This window comes from Haemaphysalis longicornis, unplaced genomic scaffold (assembly GCF_048455015.1).
Source record: "Haemaphysalis longicornis isolate Haplotype H1 unplaced genomic scaffold, Haemaphysalis longicornis Haplotype H1 scaffold_2, whole genome shotgun sequence".
NCBI lineage: Eukaryota > Metazoa > Arthropoda > Arachnida > Ixodida > Ixodidae > Haemaphysalis > Haemaphysalis longicornis.
The window spans coordinates 228,121,253-228,138,880 of record NW_027526295.1 but is presented as its reverse complement, the minus strand read 5'-3'; the positions used below and the strand labels follow the sequence as shown (position 1 = coordinate 228,138,880).

At 47.1% G+C, this 17,628-nt stretch overlaps 1 protein-coding gene and 1 non-coding gene across 4 annotated transcripts in view; both read left to right on the top strand.

The window, feature by feature from the left end:
- Positions 1–17,628, top strand: part of LOC144170047 (uncharacterized) — a 299,096-nt gene that overhangs the window by 79,540 nt on the left and 201,928 nt on the right. The window contains exon 1 of one of the 3 annotated variants that reach the window (XM_077699563.1): positions 9,910–10,288. The exons of the other annotated variants lie outside the window; for them this stretch is intronic. The gene's annotated coding sequence lies outside the window, so the exon portion shown is untranslated. Of the gene's footprint in view, positions 1–9,909; positions 10,289–17,628 lie in introns of those variants that run through there. 3 annotated transcript variants of the gene reach the window in all.
- Positions 6,000–6,071, top strand: Trnat-ugu (transfer RNA threonine (anticodon UGU)). The gene has a single exon. It is a non-coding gene; the product is annotated as a tRNA-Thr (tRNA).

The window sequence follows — 17,628 nt, the reverse complement described above, 5'->3', positions numbered from 1 at the left end:
AGTATTTAATTTCGTAAAAATCAAGCATCTATGGATTTTTTTATAACGGAACACTGTAAATATCCCTTGGGTATTAATTTTCTGTCATATTTGCGTAATCTCTTGTTCTTGTTCAACAATGTTGACAAGTATGGACATATAGACTGCACTTAGACGTTTAGATTTGGCTGTGCAGTATATAAGACTATTGCGCAGACTTGGTTTCACTTTGGCCGGGTGGCTGAATCGAGTCACAGATAGACAGACAAACAAACAGACATACATACAGACAGACCAAAATTTTTGGATTTAAGTAGCCCCAGAAAGACTATCGTCTTTAAAAATCGTGCATTTGTGTTTCGCGTTTTTCTCAGCCCCTCTAGAACCGTTAATTTCACGTGACGGGCTGTTTTTAGTTTGTTACCCAGCCCTTTCATCACGTTTTTTTTTTCCCTCTTCTTGTGCGGCTGTTATTGTTTGAGCAAGGCAATCGAACATAGCCTCTTTAACATAGCCATAATGTGACTTACTGGTCTGTTTGGTCTGCTGCGTGGTATTGTGCATGCGTGGTATTTAAATGAGTCAATGCGAGATACATTACAAGCGCCTGCATTAAAGTCACACCAATCATTTGATTATGTAAAACACTTTTTCCCTTGTCGATTTTATTTTCATTTTATTTCATTACTTCAAACTTTCATCACTTGTTTGCTTGAGACCCAGTTGCTTGCGACAGGAGCAGTCCACCGAACCAGGAAAAGTAATACATTTCTTCAACCGTGGCAATCAGGGGGAACCGCATGTTTAAATTAAATGGTTACATCGAGCCATCTATTTCTTTGCTTCCCGCTCACCAGGTCGAAGAGGTGTTTAGTAAGTGCATGTTAAACCCCATTTGAAACCCTGTGTAAACTTACGCAGAACGTATATATAGAGAATAGAACGAACGAGTCAGAAGCACTTTCCACGATCGACATACCCGGTGATTTTCAAAACAACCGCCAAAGATATTTATAACTTTTATTGCCTTAAAAAAAACTCATTCGCACGCCCGCGGTGCCAGGTTAGTTATAATCTCGATGGCTTTACACCTAAACACCACGCTTCTGAAATGCCAGCTTTAACGAGGGGATTTCCTTCTGCGTTCGTATGTCGCACTCTAGTGCATGAGCGGCGTTATAGGTATACAATGGGCGTCGGTTTCTGAACAGTCTTCAGCCGGTTCCGCGTGCGAGCCACCGGCCGTAATTTTGCGCCGATCAGGTCCACGTGGTGGCTTGTGTTCGAACTACAAACTTTCTATACTCGGTGGCAACTTAAGAACGGCACCGGAGGTTGCCGCTGTGCCTTATCACCGTAGCCGGATATTTCTCCGCGCGGCGCAAGTAGGGCGTTACTGGGAATATTTTGAACATGGCGTGAACCGTTCCCGTGATTTTTTGGACTTAATATGCTTATAAACGACTCCAGTGACGACAAACAAACTGCGTGAGACAAGGCAGACGATATCACGCATTGATAGCAAACCCCTTTCAAAACGGGCGCGCACTGACGTCACGGGTCCGGCGCTTTGGCGGAGTGATACACTACATGAGGTGGTGCCGTTCTTGAGTTGTAACCGAGTATAGCTGCCTCAAGAAACGTGCGCACAAGCGAAAGCTCACGAACGGCTTTCTTCGCTTTTACGCGTGAAAGTGTAGACGAACTTCGTCTTCGCAAAAAGAGAGGAATCTGTGAGACAGGTCGCAGGGGTTATCTGGGAGCTCCGTCCAAACAGGATCACCGTTGTCTCAAAATAGCACATTTCGCTTTGCACGGATAACGGTTTTCGCTTTCGTCGCTATGTGCGACGCGCTTGTTCCTCTAAACGCTCTTCGTAGGGCGGCACGCTTCTCCGCGCGAGCGTGTGCAGTGTGCACAATTGGAGGGTGTTTTACTCACTGACACACATCCACACGCGCCAGAGTTCAAGGGCGCACGGCTCAGTTTGGAGAAATGTGGGGGAGTTTCAAGAACAACGTTGCGCATCGATAGCCATCAGGGCAGGTATGGGAGCGAATGGCGCCGCGCGGCACATGCGCGCTGTGTTGCTGCTTTCTCCGAGGAAAGGTGTTGGCGCTAGGAAATACCTGCCTTTGGAGAGAAACCTACGAGAGCTGTTTCCTTTTCTTTTTCTTTTGATATTTTTCCCCACCTCGCAATTGCATTGGGACGCGCACGGACGAAAGCGAAGCCCCATTCTGACTTCTTGCTCGCCATAAAACTCCACACTTCGCTGCCACCTTTCGCTTTCTTTTCCTATCTTTTTTTCGGTCTGAATTTCAACTCCAAGGAACAAGTTACTCCAAGGGGAAGTCGCTGGAATTTTAAGGAAAATAAGATCCTGGAACGATGGGCCCTCCTCGTACGGTTTCGTTAAAAAGTAATCGCAACTATACATGCCGCCAAACAAAATACAGCATTGTGATTGCATCAAACATTGCCTTAATTCAGTTACATTGCATGGAAACACATGCCCCGACCTTTGAAATCAACAATCGTGGCGGTATTACATGAATTGCTTTAAATGCCGGCCGCGCGTCTGTACACCTTCTTGTCACACGCCTGGCGTCGCTGAGAAGTGCCTCCTTCCCCCCTCTTTGCTTTTTTGTTCTCGTCTTTTCTTAATAAGGCGAAATGCTTAGATGTTTATGATTCAAGCACGCTCGTTCTGAGGCACAAAGAATTGGAAAAAAAAATTGACGTTGAGGCCGGGGAATGTGCGATTGCGCCACGGGGAAGAGAGACAACAGTGCGGGAGGAGGGTCACAGGAGGACTCTAAGAAAGGGCAAGACATCGAGTGCCGGGAAATAGAAACAGTTCCGGAAGAGGGTTTTGAGAAAGGGCAACAAAGCGGACGTGCAGAGGGGACGCCTTGAGAGGAGTAGGTAGCGACGGAGCTTAAAAGGATGCTCGGAGGGTGCTGTCCAGGGCTGGTCAAGTTGTAGTGGGTGAGGTCGCAAATTTTAATAAAAAGTTCTGCAACATATCAACAAAAGGTCCAAGTGGTCTTTCGCCTTCACATTTTTAGATAGTTTTGATCGTATACCCGTAAAAACAGAATTGACTTCATTTTAAGTGACAGCCCAAGTATTGTGCAGGACGTGGAGGTGCTAAGGTTCGGAGCAGCGATCATAGGATGGTCAGATGCAAGGTAAATCTGAACCTCAAACGAAAAAGAAGGAAACTCGTGAAAAATAAGTAACCCAGCATGGAGTCAGTCAAAGCCAAGACGGCGAAGTTTAAAATAGCTCTCCAAAACAAATTGGTGCTTCCAAACAAGGAGAACGAGCACAGTGTAGACAGGCTAAATGACAACCTTGTAACGGCAATCACAGAATCTGCAGCAGCTGTGGGAGAAGCGCCATGTAAAAAAGAAACTGGAAAACTGACTAATAAAGCGAAGAAACTAATTGTGAAACGTATGAAAATGAAGGTGTAAAGTTCGGTGGATCAAATTGAGTTAGCTGAGCTGTCGAATTTGATTAACAGAAGTAATATAAACGACATTCGCGCATATAACTTGGCAGTTATGGAGGAAAGGCTGCAAATAGGAGGAAGTTTGAAAGCAATTTAGAGGAAATTTGCCATCGGCAAAGACAGAGTGTACGCAGTCAGAGACGAACAGGGTAACATGACGCACAACCTGGACGAGATAATAAAGGTAGCAGAACGATTCTACAGAAGGCTGTACGCCAGCGACGTTATATCAGGAGAAACTACTGAGAGTACAAGCTTAACGTGCGTCGTCCCATTAGTTACTAAAGAGGAAGTAGGAAAGGCTCTTAAGGACATGAAAAGAGCCTTTCCTACAGCTGCAGGCGACGACGGCATAACTATGGATATTTGGAAGGGTGGAGGAGATAAAGCCCTGGGAAAGCTTACTGCCCTATTTTCGGAATGCTTAAGGACTAAAAAAGTCCCCGAAGCCTGGAAGAACGCCAACATTATTCTGATTCATAAAAAGGGAGATACCAAGGGTCTTAACAATTGCAGACCCATCAGCCGACTCTTAGTCATTTACAAGCTGTTTACGAAAGTTATAATTAACCGCGTTAGAGACAGCCTGGATTCCCAACAACCCAGGGAGCAGGCTGGTTTTAGGAAGGGGTACTCAACCATGGATAAATCAAGTAGTAGAAAATTCCGAGAGAAAGGGTTTGAGAAAGCGTTTGACTCAGTACGAAGTGCAGCCGTGCTAAAAGCATTAAAGGACCAGTGAATATAAAATATCTACATAAGACTTCTAAACGACATGTATAAGGGATGTACGGGCATGACAACACTTCATAAGCAAAGAGATACATTCATCATCCGAAAAGGTGTAAGACAGGGCGATACTATCTCGCCAAAACTATTTACAGCATGTCTGGGAAGGAGGTATTAAGAAAGCTTGACTGGGAAAACAAATAATTAAGGATAAACGAAGAATACTTGAGCCATTTGAGGCTTGCAGGCGACGTAGCTGAGTGAGACTGCAGAAAACCTGCAAAAAATGCGTGAGTTACAACAAGAAAGAACGACCGTGAGGCTAAAAAATAAATATGAATAAATCGAAAGTAATGACAATATGCATGCCGAGACCGCCCTCTTCATCTTTGAAAACGAAACGCTAGAAGTAAAAGAATATAACTACCTCGGACAGATAGTTAGGGCTGGCCCCAACCACGAGAGAGAAATCCGGCGCAAGAAATGTATACGGGCTGGGGAGCGCTCGGCAAGCACTCCCAAATCAAATAATAAAAATTACGCTACCTCTATCACCCCCTAAATATATATATATATATATATATATATATATATATATATAGTAAGGGCGCATCTTAAATGCCCCGTCATCAGGCCATAGGTAAGTATTATGACTGGCCAAAACCGCCTTCACGTTTCGTTGTTGTCGCTGCATTGTGTGCGTCCATCATCATCTCATCATCCTTCGTCTTTCTCGGACGCGACATCATTGCCCTCGTGATTGATGCTGTTCTTGCCAGGGTATCGCTCGCCGAATAAACGTCGTCCGCCAAGTCTCCTGGCATTGCCTCTCAATATATATATATATATATATATATATATATTGTAAGGGCGCATCTTAAATGTCCCGTCATCAGGCCATAGGTAAGTATTATGACTGGCCAAAAGCGCCTTCACGTTTCGTTGTTGTCGCTGCATTGTCTGCGTCCATCATCATCTCATCATCCTTCGTCTTTCTCGGACGCGACATCATTGCCCTCGTGATTGATGCTGTTCTTGCCAGGGTATCGCTCGCCGAATAAACGTCGTCCGCCAAGTCTCCTGGCATTGCCTCTCAATATATATATATATATATATATATATATATATATACAGAAAGATAGGTCAGCAGTCTACAACGCCAAAGGAGGCATAGGGGTGTGGTTAGGCTCTTTTCTTTATCACTACGGTTAATTAGGTAAACATTTTTTTTTATTTGTACAGAAGAAAGAAAGAAAAACACGCGCCCAGAGTGGGGACCGAACCCACGCCTTTCGATTACATGTCGAATGCCTTACCAATTCGGCTACCTGGGCGACTGTGTTCTCCTTCACTTTCTGGGCTATTTATATTTACTAGAAGTGTATCTGACGCTTGAGGGTGGTAGCCAGCGCCACTCTGACTACACGGGGAGAAGGGGACTTTCTTTTTAACCCCCGGGGCGTGACTCGAGCGTCTACAGCCTGTCATGAGCGGGTTACTGGCGGGAAGCCCTCTTATGCTACCTATGCTACCGAGACCCTAGCCTAGCGAGGGTCTCGGCTCTGGCAGCCTTAATGCCTAGGTAGCATAAGAGGGCTTCCCGCCAATAACCCGCTCATGACAGGCTGTAGACGCTCGAGTCACGCCCCGGGGGTTAAAAAGAAGGTCCCCTTCTCCCCGTGTAGTCAGAGTGGCGCTGGCTACCACCCTCAAGCGTCAGATACACTTCTAGTAAATATAAATAGCCCAGAAAGTGAAGGAGAACACAGTCGCCCAGATAGCCGAATTGGTAAGGCGTTCGACATGTAATCGAAAGGCGTGGGTTCGGTCCCCACTCTGGGCGCGTGTTTTTCTTTCTTTCTTCTGTACAAATAAAAAAATGTTTACCTAATTAACCGTAGTGATAAAGAAAAGAGCCTAACCACACCCCTATGCCTCCTTTGGCGTTGTAGACTGCTGACCTATCTTTCTGTATTTCCTCAACGAGCCCCTCATTTCCTTACTATATATATATATATATATATATATATATATATATATATATATATATATATATATATGTATGTACCACCAGTGCATGCTGCCGGTGATGCCATATGGAGCTGAAAGTTGGCGCCTTGCTAAACAATTGGAAAGCAAACTTAGATCGGCTCAACAGGCCATGCAACGAATAATGATAGGAGTAACACTTAGGGGCAGGAAACGAGGGTCCTGGATCAGGGAACAAACTCGAGTAGATGATATCATGGTTCGAGTAAAGAAAAAGAAATGGACTTGGGCTGACCATGTAGTGAGACGCACCGACAACTGGTGGACATTTGGATACCAAGAGAGAGCGGATACCAAGAGATGGGTTAGAAGAAGGGCAAGGCCATTAACCCGATGGAGGGAGGAAATACGGAAATTGAGCGGCCAACACTGGACTCGAGCGGCGCACGACACGAGCTGTTGGAAGTCAATGAGAGTGGCCTTCACCCTCCAGTGGGCCTGAGTAGGCTGTTGTTGTTTATGATGACGATGATGACGGCGACGATGACGACGACGACGACCTTTTTGTCGTCTAACGTAGCTCTCTTGCATTTCGAACCTTCCGAAAAAAGCTAAGCGCGCTAGGCGTAGGGGATAAACTTTTACTTTCTTCTCTTTATAGTGTGCATCTTGTTAATGATGGTTCTGGCCCATTTCGTGGTTTCATCCATTGCTGAAGGGGCTGAGTATGTGGGACAAATATATAAGGCAGACTTCCCGGACATTCCGTTCTCAAAGCGGGTGGCCAATTGCGCCTCCATTAACCTGTTCACACAGATCGGCAATGATTGTGGCGACCGAATGATGCCCGGCAGAGCGTAATTTCTGGAAGCCGGAAACATTAGTCAGGGTGAGCGTTTTGGGCCTCCTCTCTTCCAAGTTCCACGTGTATAACTATCTCTTCCTCCCATCCTCACGACTGGTTTAACCTGCGACAAAATCAGCCGTTAGTCGTGATGAGACGTCAGAAATAGCTGTTGCGGGCTTCGATCATTTTCCCCTACTGCCCACATTATACTGGGCATGCGACTTCCTGTTAAACGTGCTGACCAGGAGAGCTGGCTGGTTTTGATGGCGTCGTGTCTGTAGTTAGGTGTTCATAGTAAGCGTCCCAGGGGTGCCTCAAACGCTGCTCTCTTCATTTAGTTGCTGTGTTTTTTTTTTTTTTATATGCGAACCCAGCTTTGGCAGGAAACTGCAGGCGTTCTGACGTCGTTTTTTGACGGCTGTGTAAGTGATACTTTCGCTTGGAAATGGTGTCGTTAGTAGGGTGCAACCGAAACCGGCCACCCATTAAATAATGAAGAAAATAATTGGGCGTTCATGTAGCGTCACACGAATTGGTGACACAACGGCAGAAGGAGGTGTGCTGCTTTGGTACCGACTCCCAGCTGCTTTGGTTGGTGGTACGGGTCGTTTTAACAGGAGCCTCTAATGAAGTCCTGGAACTCAGGACCCCACCCTACATGTTGATGTTCATCGTGAAGTTTATTCTCTCTCTCTCTCTCTCTCTCTCTCTCTCTCTCTCTCTCTCTCTCTGTCTGGCGACCGCAGCAAGTTGTTGCAGAATAACTATCCATGCTGTTGCTACGCTGCCTCCATAGAAGCTGAAGGCCAACTGAGACTGTGGGCTAGAGCTCCCCTCCCTTTGTATACGCAACGCCGGTGGCCACGTGTTGTTTTTTACTGTACATGCGCGCGCTAAAGAACGCATTCTGTGTGTCTCTTAGATTTCAGTCTCTTGCCTTTCTGTGCTCTTACAGCGAAGCTGTGCATGACTCATTTATTGGCATTTCTTTGTATCGTGGTCCGTCAGCAGAGTATGCTTTGCAGCAAGGCCATCTCTCTCGCGAATGTCTGTAGCTATCAATGCAATGCATATATATTGGAAAAAAAATCACAGTGCAAATGGCCGCTTAGACGACTCATTGCGCCGAGTTTCTTTTGTTTACTCGAGCGGCGCGGGACAAGAGCGGTTGGAGGTCGATGGGAGAGGTCTTCGTCCTGCAGTGAACCTTGGGGGCTGTTTGGCGACAAAAGTGCTCCTGTGTTTTCTAAGAACGACGACCTTGCACAGAAGGCTGTAGCGCAAAAGACTACCCTTTATGAATTCACTGAACGTTTTTTGTCTATAGTGTCCTACCGCTGGTCACAGCACTTTACGCTCCGTCCTTACCTTTCCCTTTCTGTTTCTGTTTTCCTCTTTCTCCTCAGTGTTCCCCTTTCCCGCGTGTAGGATAGCACACTAGGCCGTAGCCTGGTTAGTGGGTCAGTGAGGGAGTGAGTGAAGACTTTATTGAAATCACCTGGTTAACATTCCTGCCTTTCCTTTACCTTTTCTCTCTAGGGGGCTGTTGATTATGGTGATGATGATGATGGTGGTGGTGGTGGTGATGCTGCTAATTTGTTGATTATGACGATGCTGATGATTATGGCAACGACGACGACGAAGACGACGACGACGACGACGACGACGACGATGATGATGATGGAGTAGTGAACAACTCGGATTACAACCTGCTGTCAATAGTTGAGCGCAAATGAGAGGAATATGGACACAGAAAATGGCTGTAACTCGCAATCTTTTCTCTTTCGTGAGCTCCAACCAGCTCGCCAGGTGTCCGTTTTAATAAACTTTCATTTCTAGTTGGTCTATTCGACCGTGCTTAACGTCAATATTATTCTTTGGAAATGGCCACGCAGGTTTGCCGGTGAAATCCGCCAATGCTCTTCACATTGGTTTTATTTGAAAATAGACGAAGTAACAATGACTACACGGTGGGTCCCCTTTACGTTATTGAGCCAACATATGCTTTCATTAGAAATGTGCAGCTGCGGAGCCGAGATTATAAATGTCGACCTTAGCCAATTAGCTGAGATGGTGGCCGAACGGCAGTGTTTTCCTTACCATGGCGCCATCGCCAACGATAAGCCTGCGACAGACGTTCTGGTCGTAGTCAAAGCGAAAAGGCTTTGTGTACGTTGCCTTCGTTCTTTTTTTGAAGAACTCTTGAATGCAACGTCGGCGCCGTAGAAGACAGTTTGGGCTCAACCAATCGTCTTAATGCCTAACCCCAGCCCAGTATCCGCAAACTTGTCTACAATGTTACCGTAAGCCCCCGTGTCCGTCTAAACTTGTCCCTGCACGTGGATAAGTCCCGGTCGAGCAGAGTTTAAGATGAGCCTGAACAATGTTGAAGTCTGCGAGAGCGAACATGCAAGAGAAGCTTGCAAACCAGGAGTAAACAAAGCGCATTCTCCGTATCAGCGGGCTGGAAAGAGCAGCGGATAACGTCGCTAAGCGTTGGCGGTGCATGGAGCTTCGCCGAGAACCGCAGGTAGAGAAGCCCTTCCGCGGTGACCCAAGTGAACGCAGTGGGCCAGCCGGCCGCTATCATCTCCGCCGACGGCAGCGTTATGGCTCTTGCTCGTAGCTCTGGTATGCCTTGACCTTGGGGGCTGGCTGCCGCGTCTTGGCCGCTTGCTGCTCCGGGGCCGAAGGATCGGCGGCGGCGGCGGCGGCGCGGCGTTGCCTCCGGCGCGCGCGCCCGCTGCTCCGAGCATCTCGGCGTCGTCGACGCCGCCTTCTCCCCTCCTCGCTCGGCGGCGGCGGCGACCCGGTTCGCCGGCGACTCTGACCGGTCCTGCCACTCCTGGGCGCCCCCTTCTTGCCCGAGGAAGAAACCTGTCCTCCCTGCGAGAATCGCGGCGGCCAGGCTCGCCCGTTTCGCCGACGGCCGCTCCTCCAACGTGGAGTTCACTCATCGGCCTCTTCCGTGCGCGCGTGTGTGTGCTGCGACGAGTGGAGTGTGCGGCGCTGCCTTCGGTGCGCGCCCCTGGCTTGAACGCCGGTTTCGCGTCTTGTGCTCGCCAGTCGCACTGGATTGACTTCTCGCTGTCGGGAAAGGAAGGAAGGAGGAAAGAGTGGATGAACGCAGCAGCACGTTGTTGAGCTGCCGGTGTGCTCCGTTTGGTTTTGACTCGTGCAGTGTTGAAGTTCGTCGCCAGTGAAACTTTCGACGGGCAATACAGGTGAGAGTCTGACAAAGCGGTTTTTGTCCGATGCACGCGGATCTACTGAGTGGTTATAGCGTCACTGTGGGGTCGAGGCGTCCTTTTACTGTGCACCGGAAGCAGGCATCGTCTGCCAATTATACGCTGGTCAACGTTCACCTTTCGACGCAGTAATGGTGCGGAACAGATTGCTTGCTATGAGTGACCGGACAATAATTTGCGCAGTTATATATAAACAGAACAGTGACAACGCATCGACAGACGAATCCGTTTCACGTTTCCTGTAAGCTGATTGGTTAATTGATAGTTCTTTTTTTCTTTCTGTGGTTGAGCCAACCGAACCCCAGATGACCGAGTCGGTTGGAATTAAAACACCTTAGATTTGTGAAATAACGTAAGCGCTGCGTTTTTATTTCGTAACTGGCAAAGTGACATCCTTCGGGAGACCTCTTATTGTGTTAGTTATTATAGGTACGCAGCAACCCAGTGAGCAGGGAGCTAGCAACTTTCAAAACCTTGATAAAGACGTCAGGCACGAACTCGATATCTGTTCCGGGAAATTTCAGACATTGCACTGTTTCGTTCGCATGCGATGTCTGCAGTGTTCTTCGAAACTATAGCCAAGCGGCAGGTATGATAACGAAAAAATAGCTAGAAGTAATAAATCTTCGATCTCTCGCGTAATCGCGTGTATGAAGCAGTGCAGCAAGAGCGCACACTTGAACGGCCTTGTTTCGTGCGTGCATAATCTTCGATGAACGCGCCACTACAAAATGAGGACTTCGCTTCGGGTCACGTCGAATCTTCCCGGCCCATACTCTCCGGCACGCTCAGAAGTCGGCCTAATTTGAAGCCATTTAGATCACAATCTTGAAAAACGCCACCTGCAACTCGTCCGTCACCTCACATCATGAACGCTGTGCAGGTGGCAGTCACGTCGCGCTCATCCCGAAACTTCCAAGCAGACCGCGAATATGGAAAGGAGCAGCTTGAAATGTAATGGTATTTCTAATAACTCGTTAAAAAATTTGCTCGTTTTAAATTGGTTCTATATTACGACAGCGGCAAATACCCGAGCTTAAAGTTGGTGTCATGATTGCGTGGCGTTAAGGGGAAATTTTGCGGTATTTTACATCGCTTTTCGAGTTATGAGGCGGCAGTTTAGGCTGTAGTGGCTGGGGACGATCATCATTCGCCGAGTCTTGTGTCTATCTCTAAGAAAGAACGATCATTATGCTGATGATGATAATGGTGATGAGGGGAGTAGGGTGTGATCTTTTGCTTGGCAAATTCCAACCCAGACCGAGTGGTCATAGTGCGTGAGAAATACACCTAACAAAAAATATAAGAAATAAATAAAACAAATACGAAAATGAAAAACGCCTTCTTCTAGAACGATGTAAAGGGCTGCCTCTGAAGTGCAAAATTACTAGTTGTAACGACAATATTTGCAACAGGAACATGCATGGCTGTGCCTCACCTAGCGAAGGCAAATAGGAAAGAAACTTGCTAAACGACCATTAGTAAGAGTCGCCGTTGCTTCCACTTAGTCGGTACTCCGAGGAGACTGGCGTCGGCGCTGTAAGCACAGCGTGGACTGCTTTCATAGGCAATTAACTTTACGCGTCCTTAGTTGCATTAGACATCATTCCGCTTGAGTCAATCTACGCTCTGCTTACCTCAAACTAGAGGAAACTTAGTTATGACGTCGTCTCCAGGGCTGTTAACAGTTCTCCTTTAGAGGGGCTCGTCGAAAGAAAGAAAGAACACTGACTGCGTTGTGAGAACCTTATGCGCGAGCTTTAATTCTCAAGGAAAATTGGACCCTTCCGCTTAATAAAGACGAACGAAATTGGCTTGAACGGTCACTTGTGACTGTATACCTGACACGCTTTATTACGGAGGAGCACTTCAGATGCGTAGTACTGCAGCCGGGTCGATGCGAGCACGAGCAAATGTAGTATCTCGTGCTCTGGGATAATCCGTGCAATCTTTGACATCCTTGGACGGCTTGCGAGCAGCCGCTTGTACCAGTCTACGGCCAGGTGCTATGAGAATAAAGTGACCCAAAATTTGCCTGAAAAGATGTGCCAGATATGGCTTGATACGAATTCATAATTGATAATTGGATAGCGGTTTTACAGAAGCGCTAGAATGGGCTGTCGAGGCGACGGACATGAACTTCTCTCTCAAATACGAGGCAGCAAATTATCCAGAAGAACAAAAATGGTGCACCAATAAAAAAGAAAACGAAAGAAGACGATGTTTTAAAGGAAGCTGCACGTTTTATTATTATTTTTTAATATGGGTTATTTGTAGGACACGGGGGCAAACGCGTGCACAAGGAGTATCGAGGGCAGTTGGATGCTTCTGTGAAATAAGCGGTGTCGGGCCTTACCGAAGACAAACGAAGCGCTTCGCAGCCCTGCTTCCTGTTGGAAAGGGAGGTGAACTAACCGTGAACGCGCAGCCTTAAACGCAACTGGGGCACAGACAATTACTCCACTCGGTTCAGTCAGGCGGTTGACAGGGTGTCGGAAAGGTAGGTGTTACGTCTTGGAACGACAGTGCAAAGCAACCTTCGTTCCTTGCCGCTAGTCAGCACCTGGAGAAGTTAGGAAAAAACTTTACTGAATTGGAGCCCAATATCTTTGTTTAATTGTTCAATTTTTATTTCGCAGCAACTATTCGGAAGCCTGAATAGCCCTCGTCAACTCGTTCTTGTGCTGCATATGAAAGTCCAAGTCATGGGAATGCGTTATTCGAGGGGCGGACCCAGGACGGTAAAGGGCAATCCCCCTCCCCCCAAGCGCCTTCGGAACTGCAACTAGGAAGTCTACTGTGCATAAACTTGCCCTCTCCCCCTTCCTTTTATGGGCCACGCTCCAGAGTATGCGCCCTTCAAGATGCCAGTCTGGACCCGCCCTGATATTATTGGCACTGATATATGGAGTCACGACAGTTCCAAAGGTATGCAACGCTGCCTGCCAAGCCGCTGTCATTGTAAGATATGGCGATAGAAGAATGGACCAAAGAAAGGTCTCGAGAGACGCAAGGCGCAAATATCGCATAAACATACACTGTCCGTGTTTGTCTCGCCCTTTCTGCGATTGGCTTTTTTTAGGGGCGGGAAATTAATCGATTGCCCTTCCCATTACTTGATTAAGGCTTTTATCGCGTCTAATTTCTGAAACCAGTCAAAAGGATCAACGCACGCGAGCCGAACACGTTAACTGAAAAGCTGTCAACAAAGCCCGCGGCATGTGAGAAAGCAAGTTCCCACGTTCAAGTGACCCAACTTGTGGCGCGGGCAGTAGCGGGTGGCAAGGCAAGGCATACGGGGTTAGTTTGATAACAGCGCTAGGACAGGACACAGAGAAGGCGACACGAGACTGGGCGCTGACTAACAACCTGACTAACGTGTCGCCTTCTCTGTGTCCTGTCCTAGCGCTGTTATCAAACTAAGTATGTACCAACAAGCCCGAATTAACACAGTTTTTCAGTGCATACGGGGTCCTGAACTGAGGACTCCAGCTCCTAAAGACTCCATTTAAATTTTGTCAGTAATAAGTGCGTCTACTCCTTGTCCTCCTCCTATCGACTGACATCGTAGTAGCATGCTAAGCGAATGTCATGATTAAAGGGGCTCTGCAACACTGCCGATAAACGCTGTCCCTTTTTCCTTCTCGTCTGGAAACATTGCGAAAGCTATATTTATTGCCAGCCCGGAGCGGCACTGCGTGATTTTCTCACCGCAGCAGATGCGCCGTTCATTTCTGCTTTGCTTTTGTGGCATTTTTTTTAAGTGGCTAACGATTGCGTTTATTGCTGCAGCGGAAAGAAGGCCGGCCAATAGCCGCTACACCGCTTTAGTGACGTAATTCCGGCGGTCGAAAAACGCCAAGACCGAAAAAAAGAAAGCTACAATTCTTTTCAGCAAGTTTCAAAGTTATCTGATGGGCACAGAGCTGTAATTTTTGGCTGAGTACTTAGTAATCCCTTATTCTAAGTGTTGAATACCTTCTGGAAGCATTTGAGATATAAAAAAACAAAAAAAGTGTTTCAGGGTCCCTTTATAAAGCAAACTCAGGCTGTTAATGAAGAAAACGTGTAAGCACAATATGGTCGACCGGTTGTAAATAAATTCCTAAGCGCGATTTTGCCGACGTTTTGTCAGTGTACAAGCCCTGACGATGATTTCGGTAGGGGCGAGAGTAGCGAGCCTTGTGATATGTTTTTAATGAATAGTGCTAATTAAAAATAGGTTTTATGCACCACAGTCATTTCAGTGCCATGCTAGCCTCTGTTTAGGGCTACTGGAATAACTGTGAACAAGCATGTAAGCGTACGTTTGCCAAAAAACGTGAAGAAGTTTGGTTTCGTTCGAGACAGCAATAATTACTTACGAATGTCTGAAATGGTCTTGTTCAACCGTGTTGATTACCCGAAAGAAAAAGGCACACGCAAAAACGCCATCAAAGTCGAAGTGTCTATTTTTTTTATTTGTATCTGTATAAACCAAACAAACCAATTAATTTAACAATTCATCGATTAAAACCTGCCGAATATTCCGGGTAAAAATTTGAGCTGACACCCTGCCCCATCTTGTTATCTCTGCATCAAAACTCACTACCTTAGTGGCACGTTTCACTAAGCAGTAGTAGAAAGTTAAATGGTGGTATTAGGATCTTTACTGCCACCCCCACCCAACGTACGCGTCACCATGAATGCCCACGACATGTATAGAGAGCCGGAAGTGACTAGTGGGAACGTGGTTCGCTCTTGCTAAAACACCCGTTGTCATCAGCTGACGTTTATTTGTATCGCGCATAACGGCTCATAAACCGCGGAAAAGGACTCGGAACAAATCAAATAATGCTACTTGAACAAAATTACCCAGGCTCACACTTAGCCTGCAGTTACAACTGTGTCTGAGTGCAGGTCTGGTTGGTGAAGTTTCTGGGGCGAAATACCATGCAGATAAAACGAGATAGGTGTCTGTTAATAAATTCCTTACGAGCACATATTTTTGTCGTACGAGAAGCTTCCGCGACATGACTATTGCATGCTTGAGTACCGAGTGTTGCCTGCAATCCACGTCGGCTTTTTAAGAGCGAAACTCTTAAGCAAACCGTATTTTTTTCGTGTCCGCAGTTAAAAATGCCAATTGCCGAGTTCGCGCACATGAGCGCGGTCCTCGCGGCGACCGCCCAGCGTCAACTGCGCACGTTTGTCAAGCCAAGCATACCTACTTAGAGAGTTTGGTCAAGATTTCGGCTACCACCCGGCAGTCAAAAAAAAAAAAAAAAAAAGACAATGCCGAGCGCTCATGTGTGCATGCCTCGTGGCGACCGCACAGCATCCGCAGCGCACGTTTGTCAAGCCAAGCATACCCACATGGGAGGCTGGCCCCGATTGGCCAAAAAGAAAATACTGCAGGGTTAGCCGTAATCGTGGCAACACTTGCTCGGAACGAGAAAGACACGTTATAGCGTACGGCCTTCCGAGGTGATGTCCAATGATTATCACTTCCAAAAAAAAAAAATGAAAGAATCTGACACTTACAGCAACCATGATGGAGCAAAGGTCGTTGCGGCAGCGAAGAAGTAGCAAATCGGCTGCAATCGTGGACTTAAACCAAAACCTTCGTGATGGTTGTGAAGGTTGCGTACAACTTGGCTCCCTTAAAATGTTAGGCGTTAGTGTGAGCTTCCTCCATTTTTTTAAAACTGTGCAATCCATAATGGCCTGCATGAGCTAAGCGAAAAGAATACACCGTAGCGTCATCGGTTAATCCCTCTTCATTACTTAAAACGTTCTCCGGTATCATGGCCATAGTTGCAGCCTGAAGGAAGGGAACTACAACCACTATTTAGTGCTACGGAAGAGCTGACCTGTTCTGACGTCTGAGACCGGCACCGGTAAAACGGGAAAATGTAAAAATGAATGCTGGGGTTGTGCGGAACGTCTATTCGTCAAAAGAGTGTTGTCTACGTGGTCTTCTAATGGCTTTCAGAATCATTTTCCAACGTTGCGCGAAGAGCAGCAAAAGCTAAGCCCTGAACCAGCGGGGCCGAGAACTGCTGGAAGCAGGGCAGTAATTCGTCGTTTCCACGAAGCAGGCCATTGCGATCAATTAAATTCGTTAGGTTAGGGAAATTACGCACCTAATCCCTGTCAGATAAATGTTGTGGCCTGCACACAGGTCATCGTGTTCCATTTTGTTCCCTTCTTAATGCCATTGCCAGCGCACCGAAGCCACTTGAGCTCTGGCTATATCACATAACAAAAGGTTGCATATTTTATCCAATGACGCGACTTTTGTTTCCGCTTTCGATAACAGGCTTCCCAGCGCATTCCTCAGATTCTTGCTTCCGGGTTTGTAGCACTCCATTGTTCCCTGCATTCTTTTCCGTTTCTTCCTTTCTTTCTTGGTTGCTTCTCAGGCCTTTGTTTTTCCTTTCTCTTATCTTTATTGCCCCTACAACTATCCTCTTATTCGTTACTCCTTGTTTTTAAACGTAGTCTGTTTTTGTATTGTCTCATTCCGCTTCCATTACTTTATTTGCTTCTAGTTTGTGGCGGCTGTTGCCGTTACTGCTTCTGTTGTTTCGTCGTCGATCGACGCTTAGCGAACAGTGCGCAAGAGTCAGACAGCGGGTATGCGGGCGGCACTCATGAGCAAGGTTAGACAACACACAGTGGCACGGGGAGGCACCGTGTACACGCTCGACTTTCTCTGCGCAGATTTCGTTTCTCTTTTTCTCCTTTTCTTTCTTTCTTTCTTTTTTTTTTTTTTTTTTTTTTTTTTGAAAACGCGCCGCGTATCACGCATCCACGGCACGCGTGAGGCAGCGCCACGCTACACCGTTAAGGGCGGGTCCGGAGGGCGCGGTGCTGCCGCTTGTGCCTTTCTGCCTGCTCGTGGAAGAAAAAACAAAAACAAAAACAAACCAAGTAGGCTGGCAGTCCACAACAGAATCAGAAGCAACGACGACGGCACCTTTTGCCAGCGCCTCCACTTCGCCCCGCTGCTTTTGCTCAGCGCAAGACATATATCGCCGAATTTCCTCGGGCAAGCAACGCGACTTCTATTTCTAGCTGCCGTTTCCTTTCCCCCGTTCGGTTCTTTATTTATTTATTTTTTGTTTCGCTTGGAGCAGAAGGAGGAGGAGGCGTTCGCTACGGGCGCATGACAGCACCAGCTGCTGTTGTCGGTCCTGCAGGAGGTTCGCAACGCGTCTCGCCGAATGCGCGCCGAGTGTCGACTCTTTTTGCGGAATGCCTGTCGTTTGACCCTGTTCGCAGAGATATCCCAGGGAGAGCATAGGAAGGGACGCGTCTAAGCGTACACTTTC